Raw genomic sequence first — 21,070 nt, forward strand, 5'->3', positions numbered from 1 at the left:
ACACCATTAAAGGAGCCTGATAATCCCCTTAAATGAAACAGTCTTTCGCCTGGCTATTTATCTGCTGATGTGAAGAAGAAAGAGGGAGGGAGGGAGGGAGGGAGGGGGGAGGAGAGAGAAAAAGTTCCACAGCACAATCAGAGCGGCAGACACAGACAAAGCAGCTCATTTTCACCGTCCAACCCCAGCGATTCCTTTCTATTTAAACCCACACACACACACACAGGCACACACACTCACACGTGCATGCACAAATTCAACCACGTGTATACACACACACACCGACAGGCACACACACTCATGCACACAAATATACACACACACACACACGTTGCATGCACACACCCACATGCACACGCACACACACACAACACACACACACTCCAGCTCACACACACACACACACCTCCACGCTCACACACACACCACCTCCACGCTCACACACACACACCTCCGCGCTCACACACACCCCCGTGTTCACACACACAGTCACACACACCGGCTCACCACACCCGTGCTCACACACACCCCGCGCTAACCCCACACACACACCTCCACTCAAACACACACACACATACACACACACACACACACCGCAGTCTCCCGGCTTTAAAGCGCAGGATCAGATTGGGGAGGCGCGGGTCCCGGTGTCTGGGGTACGTGGACGCTGCCAGATGTCCTCTCTGTGCCAGCGCGCTCCGCGCGGGAGCGAGAGAAACGCCCGGAGAAGGAATCAATTCAGAGGGACCTTAATCCCCCCGTCCCAAACAAGCTCTGTTTGTACAGCGTGATTCACCTGATTACAAACGGGGGGGAGGAGGAGGGGTGCTGGGGGAGGCCATGGAGAAGGGAAGACAAAAAGGTCAAGCCTTTCTCATTCCACTGCATGAAATTCAGCCTCTTTCAGAAGAGTTTTTCTACACAGCTTTGTCTGTTTGTGGGTAAAAACCCCTCCCTGACGATTTCCAAGGGTCAACATGCCATTGCATGTCAGAGCGCTACCATCTCCCCCCCGCACACACACACACACACACACACACACACACACACACACACACACACACACACACACATTCACACATGCTCCTCCCCACTCCTCTCACGCTGATTCTGAAACACAGAGCCATCTGTATATTTCACAACCTCAAAGAAGAGGTCACTTCTCAGCACACCGATATCACCAAACATGCAACCAGGCAGGAGCCTCACGCGTTTAGACCACACAAAAACCCGTAACTCCCTAGCCTTGAGAAGAACCACAATGGAAACAGAATGCGAGAGAAAGACAGAGAGAGAGAGAGAGAGAGAGAATAAAAGAGAGAAATAGCCAGAAATGACTGAGAAGAGGCTCTCACCACTGACCGGCGAAGACATTTCCGCTGCTCGGTCCTCACAGTGTCAGTGGTTTGTCCCGCGATGCCGTGCTAATGCTAACGCTAAGGCTAACGGCGGAGATGGCGGCGAGAGAAGGTTCCACGACCCTGCGACGCACAAGCTGGCCCATATGGGGCGAGGGGCCGGTGTGGGCAGGACCTGGAGCTCCGCCACGCTCCGCCACGCTCCCCCGCCGCCCCGCCGAGCCCGGAGGCCGCGCTGCCAGAGGAGGTGCCAGCTTGCGCTACGCTGGGGGCGGATGCCGGCCGAGGGAGGCCAGGGTTCGGAGCTGGCACCGACCGCGCTCCGACACGACACCGCAATGTGCAGTGTGCCCACACGGAAACGCAACACGCCGCATCGTATGCACAACATACTGCATTGCACACATACGCACTATCGCATACGCATGTATGCACAACATACGCATGTATACAATACGTACCGACCCTGTACATAACGCATTATATGCACAACATAACGCATTATGTTCAGACTTCTGAGCGAAAATAATAATGACAAATAGGCAGATATTTCAGAGCATAGTATTTGACATATACATTAGGACTTCTGAAAATGGAAATATTTTCCTCATGTATTTCCAAATGTTCCCATATCTTAATGTGTTTTACGTCAATGTATTTTCTGGAAGTCCCATTTCCCAGAGGGTGTTCCACACATTGCCTGGCCCCTGTGTTAAAGACAGGCTGTTTTCTGGCCCCTGGCATGAACCAATGCTAATACAAACATGTGTACAAATAAAAAGAACAAGCAGCATTGTGATGTCATCAAGATGTCACCATGACGCGTCTCCAAGGTTACATATCATGAGTGTAAATCTGGCCTCAACAGCCCACGTGTCCATCTACAGGCTAATTTCAATGCCAACCTTGCTGTTTCTGGCACAGATCACAGACTGGTGAAAAAGCAAACTTTACTTGCATGAACTGATTGAGGACTGAATCGGTGTAACACAGCGTTTCGCTCGCCTTGCTGTCGTTCTTCCAGTCGAGCGCCGTTCGGACTGTTTCTGCGCATCGGCCTCGCTCAACGCGGCATGAGGACGCGCTGCCCTCCGCGTGACCGCTGGCCCCTCTCTGACCCGCGCTGACGGGAGGGGGGAGGAGCTCCCCGCGACCGGCCGCAGACCGCGGTCGACCGCCGCCTCGGCGTTCCACAGCTCCGCCCCTTTCCGTTCCGCAGTCCGGCTGAACGTGCCAGATAATTACCTGTAATGTTCGCCCCCCCCCCCAACCCCCCCGGGGCCCAGCCGGTGACCTTTCCGCAGCTCAAGAGCGCGCTAACAGCTGGGAAAGCTTTCTGGCGCGGCTCGGAGATCGCGTTTTTCCGCGCCGATCGCATCTCGCGGTCTGGACGCCGCTGAAAGTCATTCCTGAAGTCTGAGGTTCGGTCCCCGGCCCAAAAAAAACAGAACTCCGCTCACATGAAGAACGCACATTCCTCCAGAAGAATTCGGTTCACCCCAGCAACTTCAAACTGGCTCTATTACTGACTTTTAGTAGTAGTACTGACTTAGTAGTCAGCAGTAGTAGTACTGACTTGGTAGTCAGCTGTAGTAGTACTGACTTGGTAGTCAGCAGTAGTAGTACTGACTTGGTAGTCAGCTGTAGTAGTACTGACTTAGTAGTCACCAGTAGTAGTACTGACTTGGCAGTCAGCTGTAGTAGTACTGACTTGGTAGTCAGCTGTAGTAGTACTGACTTAGTAGTCACCAGTAGTAGTACTGACTTGGCAGTCAGCTGTAGTAGTACTGACTTGGCAGTCAGCTGTAGTAGTACTGACTTGGCAATCAGCAGTAGTAGGACGAATTGTATCAGGTAGTAGTACTGACTTAGTAGTCACCAGTAGTAGTACTGACTTGGTAGTCAGCTGTAGTAGTACTGACTTAGTAGTCACCAGTAGTAGTACTGACTTGGTAGTCAGCTGTAGTAGTACTGACTTAGTAGTCACCAGTAGTAGTACTGACTTGGTAGTCAGCTGTAGTAGTATTGACCTTTCATCTGTGGTTTAGTAGTAGTTTATTTGAAAACAAATTTTAAGACAAATTCCCTTCGGGGATGAAAACGCAGAAAAGCCTCACTTATTTCATTTCTGTGTGACAGCCGAATTGCCTAGTTCTTCCCGCGGCCCAGCACCCCCGCCAAATCACCTCTGCGTGGTACGCAGGCATCCCGGCAGCCGTCTTCACACACAACCACCTTCACTCCGTCAGCCGGAGATCAGAGTCTAAACGAGATGCTTATTCCCATCATCCTCTATCTGCCTGACTCCCGGAAATGCGCAGGTGAGGAACGTCTGAACGAACGCTCTGAGAAACAGCGGTGCGGCCGGATCTGTGGAGAGCACGCAGATCAATCCAAATGCACGCCTTGAGCGTCTGTTAAAACGATCTGCACAGCGGGCGACGACGCGAATGCTTTTGCGCGAGAATGTCGCCGTTTCCCGCGAAAATGCGAAGGAGAGAAACGGAGGGGATGAGCGCGGACGTTTCGCTGGGCGCCTCCGCGGACCCCTGCCCCTCCCCCCCCCCCGACCCGTCCGCTTCATTAACAGCGACGTTTACATTAACGGTGTGAGAGAGCGCGGGACGCGGGGGCCTGGGACCGCCTCGGAAATGTCACTCAGCCTAAACGAGGCCGCCCGGGTCAGGACAGGGCCTGCCGAAACGCCTCTGCCTCTCCCCCTGACTGGCTCGCTCTGGGACCTCTGGCCACGCCCACCGCGCGTGACGCACGCACTCGCCTTTTATCTTCCTCTCCACTCTTGGCGGTGTGGGTTTGTTTTTCATGCGCCAGATCAGTGGGCACCTTTAATAAGAGCTCTCGCGTCGCTAAGCTAAGCTATGCCCTCAAGTGCGGCATCCAAATTAAAGCCTGTAATACCTAGCGCTTACAATTTTCCTCTCTCTGTCTCTCTCTTTCTTTCAGTCTTTCCACAGTTCAACACCGACAAAAGCGTTTCAGTCTTTCAGAAAGTCAAGGACAGCCATTTTATCGACTCATCTCTCTCTCTCTCCGTCTCTCTCGCTCTCTCAACCCTGGAAGAACCAAGGCTTCATAGTAATCTGTCATGGTTTAATACTACAATAAATAATAATATAATGTCATATGTTACAGCCATCTATGCTCCTTTAAGCAGGTCGGCCATCCTACTAATGGTTTTATTTTAGCTTTATTTCCTCTGGTGCTTGACTCATACCTGAGCATCACCCAAACTCCCTTAATTTAGAGCTGGACTCCACTTTCTCCCATGAACTTTAAAGGCCTCTCAAAGCTCACAGCTTGCTGGGATTAATATCTATTCATTTAACCAACAAGTGTCCCCTAACCAGAACTGTAAATTTTGCAAACTGTTATTCCAGCCCTGTACCAAGTGTTCTTCCATGGCCAGCTCAGCAGTCCAGGGGTTTACACAAACGGCATCAAGTCTTGGAGAGCCCACATTAACCCACAGGCTGAGAGAATGTGTGGAAAGGAAACGGAGGGAAAAAAGAATGATAAATGAAAAGGAACGTTATTGCTGTCAAGGCTGCTCTTCTGGTTTTGGGATGGGTTTCTTACAGCTGAAAAAGCAAAAGTTTGGCTCCTTGATCCCCACACTGTCCCAATGGAAACTATCTCTCCATCCTTCCCAAATCTCTCTCTCGCTCTCTCTCTTCCTCTCTCTCTACCCGTACTTTCCCCCCTTTCTCTCTGTTATTTCCTACTTCACCCCCCACCCCCCACACGCACACGCACACACACACACACACACGCGCGCACACACACACACACACACACACACACACACACACGCGCGCACACACACACACACACACACACACAGCCCCCTCCTGATAGCTGTTGAGTTCAGATAAATGGCTCGGTACTTGTCCCTGGCTCCTGTCTTGGTGAATGATTATTCCAGTGTCCTATCCTGTTGAGTTCAGACATGCTGGCAGAAGCTCAGCCGCAAGGTTAAACAGCACTAGGTACGGTTTCAGCTGTTCAGGAAAATAACAGCCATATATTCTTAAAACCGCACATGCAACATTTCATCGGAAAATTTAATGCCATAATGCTGGAATTAAAAGGCAAGAAACCGTTTCAGGTTACGCTGGTTTGACATAGCATAACATTTACAACGGGTAAGCAATCTGGCATTCACTACCACAGCCAAGGGAAGCCATATTAAAACAGAAAGCCATTTAGTTTTTTTTTTTTTCGTTTAAAAAAAGTGTTATGTCTTCAATGGCTGGGTAAACCAGTTAGACGCCGTCTTGTATTTTTCAAACATTCGCGTCGGACGTTAGTTTTGCTGTCGCAGCGGAGGAAATCGAGCGGCGGCGATAGCTCTCCTCGGGAGAAAAGGGCGCGGACAAAATAGGTGCCCTGCGTCCACGGAAACCCAATTCGGCGTTAAAAAGAGTGCTAATGCGCTAAAACAGTGAACTGAGATCGTACGGACGGGATTTATGCCTCGTGACCAGGGGTTTGATAACGGGCCGGCTAAATCATGCTACATATCGTGAGGCAGGAAAAAGACGGGGTGGGGGGTGGGGGGGGGGCGGTCCCGTCACCACAGGAATATCTCTATACACATCTTTACACATTTTAATAAGAAACGGCGGATCTGCTCAAGAACAATCGGCTAACCCTTCTCACCCAACGTCCATATGCAGTGGCGTTCCCGCTTCGCATACGAATTAAACGAATCCACGTGGAAATCAGCGAAACGAAGAAAAGAAAGGCTAATTCCTCACTGACCTGAGCGTGTTTCGTACCCACGGAGAAGTGCTCAGCGTCATTTAAACTGGAGGTGCAGACTACAGGGGGGACAATGGTCCATTACAGCAAGACAGGCCGTGCCACAGATACTAAAACTACAGGGGAAATAAATTGCTAAACACTACTTTCTGACAAAAAGAATATATTTCTCAGTTTATTACAAGCCCGTTCTCCGGTGAACGGATTTGCATGACAAAACTTAAGTTCTTTTTTTTTTGTGTGCGTGTTGTTTTTTTGCCAGTTTCTTGGCAGTGGACCGCGGTAGTCATTTTTCCTTTAATGCAACCGATTCATCATTTCACCACTCGGAGGCTGAGGGCTTTTCCGCTTGGAAAACCGCAGCCACTGTTTTGGGAGGGTAATGCTTTAACACAAAAAAAGTACATGAAAGACGCTCCAGGCGTAAACAGCCTCCTGAAAGGCTAATGCAGGAATTAAAACCCCAAACGTCTCCTATTATCTCTGAATGATAATTTAATGTGATACAGCCCGAGCCAAACAACTGAAATATATTTCCACATTTATATTCTCAGAGAACTAGGGAAATCACTGCTGGGACTTCAGCTCTTCCATTATCCACAGACAGCATATGGGGGGTTGGGGGGGAGGGGGGGGGTGGGGGAGGGGGGTCTTTCCACACCTGACCGATTTTCCTTCCCACGCTGTACCAGACTCCCACTCGCCACCCCACTTACGGGTTAGACACATGATAATGCTATGTGAGCAGGCCGACAGTCTCAGGAGGGGCTTGTGGGTAATGGAGTTTTTTAGCATGGTTGAGTGAGTAGGATTTACAGGCCACCGAGGTACAGATCACTGTCTGCTCTGCCTGCGTAATCAAACTGGGCAAGCTTCACTTAGAGTAGCATATGGCAGGCGGATACTGTGACAGTCACACGGGGCCACGTGCCTGATATGATCTAATAAGCTGATGATCTACAGCTTAACCTCCGCGTACATAGCACCTTATTAAAATAATCACACCTTCGGAGAACGTGAGTGACGTCACGTTTCGCTGTGGAAAAAGGCATGACCGGGACACTGTAAACTTCATATGACGTAGAGTAAGACCGGAGAAAATGCTTCCCAAAATATATTCTTCGCTGAAATTAGGCTAACTCACGTTAGTCATCTGAAAAACGTCAAAAACTAAAGCACATGCTTGATTAAGCACAAGACTGTGAAGGTATTTATCCTGCTTTTATGGCAACCCTATTCATGGATATGCTCACATGCTGAGAGACACAGCACATGAAATAAGATTATTCTGTTTTTCCAGCTGAACTACTGTGCTCACCTGTATAGCCTACTTTGATAGTGAAACTTGTTCAACAGACAAAAACAAAACACACGTCAATAAGCAGTAAATAAGAAGTCATTATCAGAATTAAAATGTTCTTGCAGGCTACACATATAGCTAATTGTCCATAAATAAGTTCAGGACTCGAGCACAGACGGAGAGAAATGTCTCTCAACGAATGAATTTCCCGTTAGCAGAAAAATGTCCACCTGCTTGCCGCGTGGGTTTCTAGTTGAGGCTCGAGTGAAGAGAGAAATGAAGCATTGTGTGCTCCGTCTCAAACCTTGCGGCAAAATTACAGACACCATTCACTCCGTACCATCTGGGTAGTCTTTAATAAGATATATCGACATCAGAGGCATATGGTCAAGCTCTACAATTTTGTTCCATCTTTCTCACTTACACTTGCTCTCTCTCTGTCTATACTGTGTTTGTGTGTGTGTGTGTGTGTGTGTACATGTGACCACGTGTGCATGCCTGAAATTTTTCACGGCTGACGAGGACCCTCCCCCAGCGCACTCAGACAGCAGTGAAACCCAGGAGTCGACTCTCACGTCTCCCTCTCCACTCTGTCACTGCCGACAGGGCTGGGGAAGGTCACAGCCGGGGGGGGTCACAGGTCAGGGGTCAGCGGGGAATCATCACTCAGCGCCGGACTCCAGGAGCGCCCGTGACCGTACCCCCCGCTCCCCGGTGACCGCTAAGCGCTAAGCGCTAACGGTCCTCTCGGCTCGGCCCGGCTGGATCAGGATCAGGCGATATTTTCCCCCAACTGCCAGCGAGACTTTACTGCGGCTCGCCGCTCATTGTCCATAAAGAGTTTATTAATGGGGCTGCCAATAGCATTTTAAAAAAGAGCTGTAATCTGGAGCCCCTGCGCTTCTATTGGCTGTCGCTGGCCGAGATCCACGAGGCCCGATGTGCCGTCTGAAAGAGAGAGAGACTGCTCCGACCGGGGGGTGGGGGGGGTGGGGGGGGATAAACAGTGTGTAATTACCTATTTAAAGATCGTAATTGAGCGTTTCATTAAGCGCTCGACAATATATTCCGCCACAATGCCGCTCGGGGCGAGCGTACGTCAAAGGGGCTCGGCGGGCGGCGGCCGACGCTGTTTGTCTCCGGGAAACATCGCGGATCGCGGGAACCCTGAGTTTGCGCGGGATCCCCTTCCGACGGGTCGAAGGGAGAGCCCGGTCCCGATCGCTCGCGGCTTATCTTCAAACGCACGCCCGAAACGCACACACACACGGAGAGAAGCCGGCCGCAAGCGTGCAAACAAAGGGGGGAATACCGCTGTTGAGTGCGTGAGCCCGCACGCCGTCTCTGCTCGCTCCTGCGTTCGCCACACACGGACGAGCTGCGTTTGCGAAGCGAGGCGCAGCTACGCATAGCTCTGAAAAATGCGCCGGGCGCGCGAGGGGACATGGCGTGACGCCACGCGGCCACCGCAGCTGCAGACCGCGATGCAGCTGCCGCCGCGTACAGCTAACCTCCCTGAAAATAACTTTTATTTGCGTTTGCGAAGCGCGTTTTTTCCTCCAGACAGGCTCGGTGCAAACGCGTAATTAATGAGCAGTGAGCCACCTGTAAAACAACGCGCTTTTCATCCTGATGCATCGCCTCTCAACTTCCCTTTGTTTTCCCTCAGAAAAGCCAGCGTTTTGTGTTGAATCCTTTAGAGTATAGCGCACGCCGTGCGGCAGCACCAATTAGAACAAACTTTTTACTTTTGCTAGTGTGACCATGCAAATTTTGCTCTACTTTTACACCTTTATCTGCGGTTAGCTTCCCAAAGGTGTCATCTGTTTTCGGACCAAATGCTGAATTTTCCTCGAAGAGAAATAAAAACAGCAGATCATGACGACGCTACAAAGGTCTTATCGTTCTCTTGCGCTATTCCTCGAAGGAAAAAGATAATAAACGCTTGATAATAAACAAGTGAAGAGCAGAAGAGCAAGAATAGTAAACACAAGCAGATTCCGATCGGCAATTAACAAGATTCCGCAAGACGACGCTGCGTATGAAGATGACGACTTCTTTGCAAGCTCAGTGTGACAGGAGAGGAGCGTCTGTAGCTAATGAATCAACTGTCAACCTCATCCAGTGGAGCTACTCATCTCACAGAAGAGAGCCATAAAGGTGGAGCCTCACCCATAAATATATGTAGCCTATTATTTATCCAGCAGGGATTCCACAGGGCCAAGTTACTCATGTGTCCCATCCCTGAAACAGAAACGAGGGTCCCTGTAAAAGTTGCGGTTTCGTGTGGCGAGGCCACTGCATTTTGCCCCCAACCCCCCGCCATTTTTTTTCCCTCAATGTCACGTTGACCTTGAAAACGGGCGGGGACCCGGCGAGAAGGAAGGGATTGTGGGTAACAGCGGGGGGGGGGGGGGGCCCTCTGTATTATCACTGGGAAGATACACACAGAGTCGGCGGGTTTGTTCTGGAACGATCCGAGCCGATTTCAGGCATGGCCGCCCCCGAGTCTCTCTCCTAAAGACCGCTCCAGCCTCAGCCGCTCGCCCAATTCCGATTCCGGCCGGCCGCGGGAACGTCGGCGGAGAGGGTCTCCCCGGAGACCGGGGAGGCCATCACAGAGCCGCTGACCGTTTAGCGCTGGCCTGATTGAGGTGTCACTCAGCAGCGTGGAGCAGGACCAGGGCTTCCCACAGAAAAAACAGCCCCGTCCGCACTGTGGCCATGGGACCAGGCCTCAGGCAAGCGGCAGCTACGCTGGAGAAATTGCACAAACGCGGCAATAAAAATGTGAAAGTAACACTTTTTTTTTTTTTCTTCTTTTCGGTCCCCTCAGGCACACACACTAAAAAAAGCCAACAACAACAAAAAAAAAGGAACAGAAAACATCTCAGTAAAATTTCTGACAGTTATAAGGCTCTTTCTCACAGGTCGTCCTTCAAAGGCTCGAGTGTGGTAACCATCCCAAACAAAGGGAACGGTGCGCTAGTTTAGCGGTTCAATAACAAAACCGCAAAAAGCACACACTGACAAAGTGGCTCCGTTAAATATCGCTCAATAACGGCGGGCTTCTCCTGAGCCGTAAATTAAATCGCGGGGAGGAGGGTAAAAAATCCAGCTGCCGGGACTCTGGGGAATATCGAATCCGAACGCCGCGCCGTCGAACAAAAACGACGGGGCAGAGCTGCTCGCTGACACAGCGCGAAAAAGAGAGAGAGAGAGAGAGAGAGAGAGAGAGAGAGAGAGAGAGAGAGAGAGTGGTTAACGGGAAACCCAGCACGACCAGCGGAAAGGGCTAACGGTAAAGCCCGCGGCAAAGTATCTGGAACGTTCTCTGATTTCTAGGGTGACCGCGTGTCCTTCTGATCGGGCGCTCTAATCTTCCTGGAGATTCCGGAACCTTCTCGAAAAGGCAGGGATTTGTTGGCAGGTTTAATGACGCCGAAGCCATTCGACCGTCTTAAGACCGAGCGTTTGCCCAAGGTCGAATCTATTCCGACGCCATGGTCAATTTGACTGAGATTGCGGCATTCAGTCTGACAATGGGTCCTGTCACAAACCCAGCAGTGGAGAGACCTGGCTGGTATTCTGATATTTCATAACATTTATTTTAACTGAAAAGCTACGGACAAACGCAACTTGTGGTACACACACACGCATAATGCCCGCACGCACGCACGCACGCACGCACGCAGACACACACACACACACACACACACTTAAACACACAGACACACACATGCACACACACACACACTTAAACACACAGACACACACATACACACACACCACTCACTACATTAATGGCTTCTGTAAATTCACAGATACGCACACGCAGACGAACACACAAGCTGCTTACTGCATTAAAGGATAATATGACAAAAGGGCTGATATGACCTAAATATGCGTGTGCCGTGTAATGACATCACAACCTGTATGACAGAGGCACAGATGGCGAGAAAACATGTCAAATGGTGTTTGATATTTGCCGTCTCGCCAAATACGACCGTAATCTTGCCATTGTGCATGTGGCCTCCATTGGAGTGCCTCCATTTTCCGTCGGTTGTTTCGGCACCGATGTAAAGTGTGACACTGCGAGCCGCCTGTCACCCAAAGTGCACATCCTCGGCCCGTGCTTTTGACAGAGACGGCATTCAGTCCAGGAAGAGAGCCGGCGGAACGGATTCATCTTTCATCCTATCACACTGAGGGTCTGCGTCACGGACAGGTGCTAAGAAAAACACAGTGTTATTCTTATCCAGAAAACACTCAAGTACTCAAGTCTTTTTTTTTTTTTTTTTAGATATTTGAATCCGTTCGTCAAACTATTATCTAACCCGCTTATCCTGGTCGGCATCGCGGGAGGTGCTGGAGCCTATCCCAGCATGCACTGAGGCAGGAGTACACCCTGGACAGATCACCAGTCCATTGCAGGGCACACACACATACCATTCACACACACGCTGATACCTAGGGGCGACAATTTAAGACTCTCCAATTCACCTAATCAGCATGTCTTTAAACTGTGGGAGGAAACCGGAGTACACAGTATCAATTCAGTTCTAGAACACTGACTCAGAATTTTGAAAAACAATTCCATAAAACCTACTCTTCAAAGGGTTAAGTTAAGTTAAGTTTTTGGCCTTCCTTTCCTCCACAGTAGATTTGCCTCCTCTGGAAATCACACTTTTAACACAGCAATTTTTTTTCCCATTGAGAACATTTTCCAGACAAGAAACGTAACCATCCATTGTACGTGGTTAAATAAATATGCAAACACATGAAAAAAATGGAAAAAATAAATAAATAAATAAAGGTTTTATTATTGGGCTTCTTTGTTAAACAAACACATTGACTTGGGCGATTAGCCTGCATAACAATAAACATCTCCCGGCTAAGTGAGGAACAAGAACAGGGCACTTTGAAGCCTGGTTCCATTTAGGTTTGTCTACCAGAAACATCTGGTCATCCACTTTGTTTTAGAAACGAACAAACAAGAGCCGTGCACGATAAATTATTGTCAGTCATGTTTGCGTTAGGACGTGAGATCAGAGCGAACGCAGCTTTGTAATTTCAAAAATTGCAGGTAAGCCTACGACAATTGCATAATGTCTGTATAAATAAACAGACCAGGCTATTTCTGTGGCTCAACGGTTATCTCACATTCTACTGTGACAGTCAAATCCAGAGTAAATTTGTAGGACACAAAGCACCATAATCCAGCTGCAGGCCATTAAGTGAACCACATTACCCAGAATTCACCTCTGGCCTCCCGCTGCTGCCCACACCTAACTAAACGCATTGATTGGCTCAGGTCCTATGGGACCCACAGTATCCCACAGTCCTTGACAGGTCTCGACTTCCCAGTCAAAATCCGTCATCTCATATTCAGACACCGATGCTGAGAATTGTCATATCATCGTAATTAGCTTCGTTCTGTCCCAGTGCTAGTATCAAAGCCTGTCAATTAGAAGTCTCCAAAGCTTCACGCACGTACAATTAAAAGACCTTTCTGTAATTAGACTTCCCTCCAACCGTAGCACCGTGGATTAAGACGCCCTAAACAACTTCTAAAGGGACCGCCAGCGAGATGGCGATAGATTTAAAGAGCGGCTTGGACTTAAGCTCGCCGGACAGGTCAGAACCGCACACCGGAGGACTATCTCTCCCCAGTACTCTCCATCCACCGTCTACACGGGGAGCACCCATCTTGATTTCTGCTGGGGGGGTGAAGGAAAGAGGGCACACGCCAGATAAACTGAAGCCGTTTTCCAGCGAGAAGCGGCCTGAGATTGCCGGTGGAGTGGAGCTCCATCTTTATCTAATTACGGGGGGGTGGGTGGGGGGGGCCGTTTACGGCTCTGGCATGAGTTACACTCAGAACGCCATGGGGGGCCAGGATTTTCTCACAGTGGGGGGGGGATAGAAAAGTGAGATACATAGATATATTCAGACTAGAAAGGTGTCGTTGTTACTTCCTATGAGATGATAAATCGGTGGTAATAATGGGGGTTACCCCCTACCATTTGTTTGGTGTGGGGGGGGGGGGGCGCAGGGAGAGGAGCCATAACTGCCACCTCCCTACACGGACTCCTGGATGGCGGAGGTGGCGAGGATGCTCAAACCCTGTACCAGGAGGTGAACAGGTCTAATCCCTTTCAGAAGACACTCTGCAGATTGTCCATCTGTCAGGACCTTGAGAGTGTGCATAAACTTAACTGCTCTTCAGTGACACATTAGCCTGAACGTCCATCCGGCTAGTATCCACTGTTCTGTCACATTAGCCCTAACGTCCAACCCGCTAGTATCCACTGTTCTGTCACATTAGCCTGAACGTCCAACCCGCTAGCATCCACCGTACCGTTAATAACCGAAACCCATGCAGCACCAGAGCTGAGGAGAGCACCGCAAGCTAAGCTCCGAGCTCAAAGACACGCAGCGGGTGTCGTCAGTCCGGAGACGGGCGAAGCCACGGCCCCTCCCCGGGCGGCTTCCAACGCCGGCGCGCTCGTCCGGCGAAAAACGCGGCCCGGAGGAGGTCAGGGGTCAAGAGCGGAGGAAATGAAATGAGATAAATGCAGTCGTCTCCGCCGTCTGCGATCTTGCGGCCCGCGGCGCTGACAGTCTGTCTAAGTGTAAGCGCTTATGGGACTTGGACTTCAATAAACATCTTGACGACAGTTGCGGTCGGCTCGCAGACAGGCACACACACACACACACACACACACACACACACGCTCCCAACTGCACTTGATGGTATTTAGAAGTTCCCGATTCAGCTCAGCCCATTAGCGTACGTATTTGAAAGATGTCGTTACCGTACTCATCGCACTGGGGTAAAATCAGTCAACTAAACAGGTAGCCTGCCACAAAGGAGGTGATTTCTCTGAGCTATGGATTTACTCCCTGTCCCCACAAGCTTAATTAACTCTCAGAGATTCCTACAGTATTGTGAGCTGAGTACTGAAACGCGGGTTTAGCCTATACAAAGGCGTAGCTGCACTGCCGTCAAATAGACTGCATGATTTATGCGAAGTATGCCGCGTAATTATACTGAAACATAATTTCCAGATACAATGATAAAGGAAATGGATGTGTGGGGGAAAAAAAAATTCCATTCAACAATTTCATTTTATGAATCCACTTACTGGATTAACATTTAAAAAAGGCACGGTAATAAACCTGACTGTTGGTTCTTTATGGTTCGGCTATTCGGTAGGAAACTGTAGGTACAGACTTTCGCAGGCAAACCCCCCCCTCCCCAAAAAAAAAAACGTAACCTACTGTCTCCAGGTCAAAAATAAGTATCCGCCATCTCTCCTTCGACATTCTTCGACTTCCTTGCTGGGACCCTTCTCAATTTAGAAGCGTCGGGAACCACTACGGTATGCGCCATTAACAACAACTCTATTTCGGACCGCAGCGCCCCGCCCCCCCCCCCCCAGCACCAGTTTTAAATGACATAAATAACGTGGTTTCCGAGGCTCCCATGAACCCTCCGGATGGCTGTAAAACACAGGCACGGGAGAGAAGAGCCTCCACCCTGCGTCCCCTTAGCCCTTGGATGTTAACTCCTCTCACATTACAGTATTTATTGAATTTCTCCGCCAAATGGTGTTCCGCTCCATAAAATCTAGACAAGTGGACCCTGCCAGCCTAATAACGGCTCCATACCCTGGAAATAAACTTACTTTACTGCGGCAAACAAAAGGATATGACCCGGAAAGGTTATTTTCCACGGGACGCGATGGCTGTTTTAAAGTCGGGCCTTAATTGGTGGCTCTAATTACTAGCCGGTGGCTCCCGGGTTTCTGCGGGGCTCCCGGTCGCTTCCTAATGAAATTCCACCTCTGCCTCAAGGATTTTGGGTGGGGGGGGGGGGTGAGAGGGGGGCCGGGTCGAGCGACCACGCTCTCTCCCGCGCGTCAGCTGTTGGCCCTCCCTCGCGCCTCAGCCCCCGTCCCGGGGGGGGGGGGCAGCGTGTGCCGCAATGGAGACCCCCTTTCACACCAGCAGGCAATGCAAAAACATTCTACTTTTCTGACACACTGACAAGCAAATAAGAGATCAATAAGCACCCACATTCTGTAAACAACACCACCCAGTTTCCCCATTCAGTTGATATGTATTTGCACAGAGCTGTTTTATAGAGACACCATCACAAAGACACTTTAGACAAAAACAGGAAGTGGAACAATTGGGAAGGAATTACCCAGCTGAGTAACAGTATTGTACCTCACTGACTGAGAGAGTGACTGACAGACTGACTGACTGACAAAGACATTCATTCTGCATGTGAAATACTTTGACTCATACCTGAAGGCAAGCATTCATTCTCCTTTTCAGTTTGGTAAGGCGATACCGAAAATGAATTTAATTCATTAAAAATGTTGACTGAATCAAAAGGCAAACACTACCTCGAAAGTAATAACAGTGCTTTCCCTCCCCCACTCCAAACTATTCACCAAAATAGTTTTGTTCTTTAGTGTAGGTCCCCATAATCCGCCCTGAACTGGATCACTTGCATACAGTGTAGCAGCTGACATATTAACTAACATGTAAACAGGCCTCATCCAGACGCCTTCTAACGCTCGCGCCAGAACACATATTTGTACAAGATGTGAGCAGACACGCTGAGCCGTCGGACTTTGAGTATCACCAAGCGCAAGATAAACCCGTATTAAAAATGGATCCCCCCCACCACCCCCGCGCGTGGGCCACCGCTGCGCACGACGTGTCGTTGGGAATCGGCATGGCAACCGGGCTCCCGAAAGCGGCACGCCTGTCAAGGTGAATCTAGTCACGCGAAACGAGGCTAAGGCTTTTCCGGGCCTTCGCCTTAAAGAAAGGCTTCCACGTCCTCCGCAGCAGAACAGGCCCTGCCTTCGGCGTGAATGCATAATGGAAGACGCGCATTCCGGCTCTTCCGAGCGCATTTACCGACGGCGAAATGAAGTTCGGGGGTTTGCTCTGCGAACGCGCCGGAATATCGGCTTACGCCGGCCTTCCGCCCTCCCCGAACCGCGGGCCGGGTAACAAACAGGCCCCTACAGACTCACAGGCGACACTGTACGGGACCGATATGGCGGGGGGTGCGGGGTGGGGAGGGGGCGGCAACGTTGGGCCGCTACGCATCGCGCGCCGTTCCTCAGCCGGCTCCATCTCGCTGATTCACGAGGGAGGAGGAGTCTGCCTGAGCGCCGGAATCCCGCGGCGCGCGACCCAGAACGTCTGAAGTCCCCCAGGCGGCGCTCTCTGCTCTTCCGGGGTCAGAAACCTTAATCTCCCAAACGAGGGCGGGGGGGGGAGGGGGGTGAGGGAGGAGGCAGCTGGGGAACTACCCGCCGAGACCGCCCACTGACAGCTAATAAAAGAAGCCGCCCTTGACCGTGAGCAGCTGGGCTGTAAGGCCGCTGAGACAGTCAGCACGAGCGGAACAGCGGTGGAATAGGGGCGGGGCCGGGGGCTTTCCAGCGGCCGGCCGTGTGGATGGGGGCTAAAGAGTCCGAGCACCTCGCGTCGGGCAAAACGAGCGCTCTGTCCTTCGTCCCGTCTCCGATACGTTAAGCAGTCGATCAGTGCAGAGGTCAGCTTTCCATCCCTTTCTTCCTCTCACAGAGACGCTGCTGAAGCAGCTTTTATGGAGAGGCCTGGGGGACCGGTGCAAACAAGCTTTTAATGGGAGCAGGGCACAGAACACACACACACACACACACATACATATATTCACACACACACACTCACAAGTGCACACAAATACTCACACACAAGCACACCCCGCCACACACACACACACAAGTGCATACACACACACAGACACACACATACACTCACTCACTCACACACACACACACACTAAAAAACACTATTTTATGAAGACATGCCAGAAACACCACTCTCGGTTATTATGCACCACACGCTGTAAAATCAGTTCCTACACTAATGACCACAGAATTCTCTCCTACCACACGTCACCTCCATTGTGTGTATTTACTTCAGGCCTTCAGGGGACATATTTCAGCGACAAGCCCGATTTTCAGCTGGAGTTTTAACAGGCATTTGACCGAAATTCCAAAATTAGCCAGGGTCACACAAGGCTCTCTGGAGAAGTACGGGCAACGGGCCCATTTTGGAAATCCAACCCCAACGACTCCAAGTCTTAACATTCTTCCGATCCACAGGGAAGACTTCAATACTTCCTTAAAAATAAAGTCGGATTCCAGAAGAGCTCCATCCTCCGTGCGCACGTTAGCCTGGACAGATCTCAGCCGAGATCCGAGCTCTCAGCCAATCACATCAAGGCGAGCGCTGGCACTCCAGCGAGGCGCGTGAGAAAGGCGCTTTCCAAACCGACTTCAAATATTGACTCAAAACAAGGCACTCGGGCCAATAAGCCCCGGGCCGGCCCTATCAATTGGAAAGGCCCGGGCCCCGCAATCATATTCCAGAGGGAGGCGTGATGGCAGGGCCTCCTCCCTAATTAAAAGGGCCGGGGGAGCAGAAGAGCCGAGCAGATGCTTCTCCACCGCTGGCGGGCTCCCAAACCGCCTCGTCACAAAGCGCCATCCCGCCATTCCCTTCCAGGCGCCTTCGCTCCGCTTTTTTTTTTGTTTTTTTTTCATTTATTTATTTATTGGGTGTATTAATCTTTTTTTTATTGCCTTGAGTGTGAAGCACAGCCGGCTTGTGGTCTCTGTGTTCCGCACAGAAGCCTCTGATAAGAGAGGCCTTATCAGAGGCGGCTAATTCTGGAGCGCACCCACCAAGGGGTCTGGTCTGCAGCCCTGGTCCTGGACAGACACAGGGGCCCCTCTGGGGGTTTTGGTGTCAGCCGGATTCAAACCAGCAACCCACTCAAACCAGGTCAGGCGAGTTCGCCGCGTAATCAACCGCCCTTAACTGATCAATAAAGCGCTGAGTCATCGCTCCCAGCAGCAGACGCTGAGGCTCTCCAGGACCAGACCCCCTGATAGAGAGCACCAGATAAGAGTCATGAGTCAGCAAGTTAAGAGCAGCCTCAGCCCTGAGTCCACGGGAAAGCGCATCGCTTCTGGGGCAATAATGCTCGTTCCTGTTTTGCTGTTTTCAACACGGACCCGTCTCTCCTGTCTCAGTCTCACCTCTTACCCTTTTCTCCTGACCGTACGGACAGGAAATAACAGGGGCGAAATCCATTAGCTGAGTAAACGGTGTTTTAATTAAGGCTTGGGCCCTGCTCGGGTGTCTCTGTTTACTCCCCCGCTCTATTTCGGGCCTTCCGAACAGACGCCTCCTTATGCCCGTCGGCTGAGCCAAACAGCAGGCGTTTCACACGGAGCCCTCGCCCCGGCTCCCTGCTTCCTGCCAGAGAGGAGCTCCACCAATCACAGCGCACATTGGTAAGCACCAAGAGAACAACGGCTAAGGTGATTGGTGGATGCTGCTTCCTGCCAATACCCACAGGCAGCCAGAAAGTACAGCCAGAGAGTGTCCACACAATTCTTGTTTTCAGTGTAGGCCTACTTTGTAAGATGACATCACAAAAGTCTTATCCCTGGTAGGGTCGGAGGTAATGCAGCATTGAAAGCTTTCCGGGAACAAGTGGGTCCAGGGGACCCATAGACATGGGTCATGTATGTGTTTGTACGTGTGAGGAGGGGGGGTCTTTCTCATACTTTTTTTTCCCGTACAAATAACTTCTAGATCCTTCCCTGAGCCCCTGGTCCTGGCTCCAGTCACGCAGCAATGCAGAGACAATTCAGAAACCACCAATTATTCCTCCGTCCGTCGCCATGACAGCGTACTCATAAAGTGCACTGTCACGTGACAGGGATTTAATTAGGCTAGCGAAACCGTACACGATGCGGACTACCGGCCCAGGAACCCCGGAAGCCGCTCGGCGGGAGCGGGGTGGAGGCCTGGGGCACCTGAAGCACGTGCTGCTCCGCCAGGTGCTGGCTGAGGTTGAAGCCCGTAATGCTAACAATGCTAATGCTAATCAGGCTAACACCGCTCTACTTCGCAGGGCGTGAATGCCATCGCCGCAAGGAAAGCAAGTAGCCTACATTTTAATGCAGCAAGGTCAGAACACTGATCATCTGACAGCTTGTTAAATAGAACAGAATGCCAAACAGAAATGTATAATGCAAGCGGTTATTGCTGCGGATTATAGTGTTTATTGTCAATAATTACAGGCACTGTGTGAAATAAATCTTTCTGGTGTGTCCTGTCCCCTTCAAAAAAAATGTCCCCTTCATAGCCCTGAAGAGTGCAGATCTTCGGTTCCATTTTCGGATACGTACTGGCATTCCCCCAAAATTCCAATACCCCTGAGAGCGTTTGCCCTGGCTCTAAACATAATGGCCCATGAAAAAGAGAATAAAAAAGTCACAGACAAATAAATCAATATCTAGCAATTTACCGTCATATTTAGTAATTATTGAGCACCTGTCAGGCCCTTCCTTCGCAGCCAAAACCACTCGGAGAAATGATTTTCCAACTTTCCCCCCTTTCACTTCCAAACGCAAACGATGAATAACACGCGGGAATCGATATCGGAGCCTTTGAAGTTCGCTCCACCTCGCGCGCCATTTTGGCCCAGTTGTCCTCCGCTTAGCGGCCGCGCTAACTTTCGGCTTTCTTTTGTATTTCTGTTCGGCGCGCCACGACGAAATCTAACCACATCCACGCCGAATAAACTGTAAATACACACTCTGTATTTACGGATGCATGCACACGCGCACGCACACGCACACACACACACACACAACTGCATGCTACAGCAGAACATACCTGAGACAAGACAGGACCAAGACCAAACTGCTAAGCACAGACAGCAAACATAGTAGGCTAACTGTTGAGATTATGTTTATCCGGCAGGCGTTAAATCGATTTTAAGCAGGCATTATTCGACTGCTGAATAAAATTTAAAAAATGAAACGCAACGGAATATAATAAAAATGATTTATAAGCACCCGGGGCAGCAATCTACGGACGAGGGGCTAAGGCCAGCGACCGGGCTCCTCGTGTGAGCATCGTGGGTAGTAAATCGGGCTGGCGGGAAAATAAAAATAAAAAAATAAACAAATAAAAAGAAAAGAAAACAAAGTGCAATCAGCATCCACTTGTAACGCGGAAGGAAACCTGGGGCTCCGCGGCCCATCATAACCCGGCTGATTTACGGGACTTATTGAAAAGGCGGGTGATTTGTAGTCATAGACAATAAGGCTGTGGAGCACTCCTCGGATTGAAATGTTTTCAAAATGGCGCCATAAATCTGTGAACCGGGCTTTAGTCCGACTGCCGAAGTGCCGGAGGGTCTTCGTGAGGCTGCCGTATTTCCAGCGGACGATAATTCGTCCGTCGTGCGCCCCGAACTTCCCATCAAAATCGAGTTTTATGTGCTATGCTTAACTGGATACTGCAATATTATTATATGGCACTGAGGCAGCCTCACCTGTCAAATCCCTGAACGTTATAAGCAGGCTGTAAGGTCAAAAGAGGCCGTCTCTGAGAACATCCTGAACTTGCTGAAGCTTGGATAGTAACACAAGAAGCATATAAAAGAGGTTAGTGAATAAACCAACCGCTACCCAATAGTTCAAAAACAGGTGTTTTAGTGTGAAAAACATGTCTAACTTGGACATTTTAG

The 21,070-nt window shown here is 50.4% G+C and overlaps 1 protein-coding gene across 5 annotated transcripts in view; it reads right to left on the reverse strand.

Moving 5' to 3' along the window:
• Positions 1-21,070, reverse strand: part of LOC135259944 (receptor-type tyrosine-protein phosphatase delta-like) — a 550,399-nt gene that overhangs the window by 128,245 nt on the left and 401,084 nt on the right. Inside the window, exon 1 of one of the 5 annotated variants that reach the window (XM_064344910.1) lies at positions 1,356-1,484. The exons of the other annotated variants lie outside the window; for them this stretch is intronic. The gene's annotated coding sequence lies outside the window, so the exon portion shown is untranslated. Of the gene's footprint in view, positions 1-1,355; positions 1,485-21,070 lie in introns of those variants that run through there. 5 annotated transcript variants of the gene reach the window in all.

The sequence above is a fragment of the Anguilla rostrata genome, chromosome 7, assembly GCF_018555375.3.
Source record: "Anguilla rostrata isolate EN2019 chromosome 7, ASM1855537v3, whole genome shotgun sequence".
In the NCBI taxonomy this organism is placed as follows: domain Eukaryota; kingdom Metazoa; phylum Chordata; class Actinopteri; order Anguilliformes; family Anguillidae; genus Anguilla; species Anguilla rostrata.